Raw genomic sequence first — 282 nt, forward strand, 5'->3', positions numbered from 1 at the left:
TTTTCCTTTACGTGGTTTTTGTATTTTTTTTTGCTTACTTTGTCAGACGATTAGCCCGTCACTTGTCTTGCGTACAAAAGCATATACGTTATGCATGCTGCAAGTTGTATCGTTCAAGATTGCGAAAGTATTCCGGTTAATTGCCGGCGATTTGCATATTTGATACGGAGTTGAAAGGGAGTAAAGGCCAAAGAAGAAAACGATACGGATAAAGAAAATTGTCGGCCGTTGCTTATCGTCTTTGCCCTCCGAAAGGTGAGCGTCTGCCGAGAGGGAAAAATG

The sequence above is a fragment of the Penaeus monodon genome, chromosome 30 (assembly GCF_015228065.2).
Source record: "Penaeus monodon isolate SGIC_2016 chromosome 30, NSTDA_Pmon_1, whole genome shotgun sequence".
Lineage (NCBI taxonomy): Eukaryota > Metazoa > Arthropoda > Malacostraca > Decapoda > Penaeidae > Penaeus > Penaeus monodon.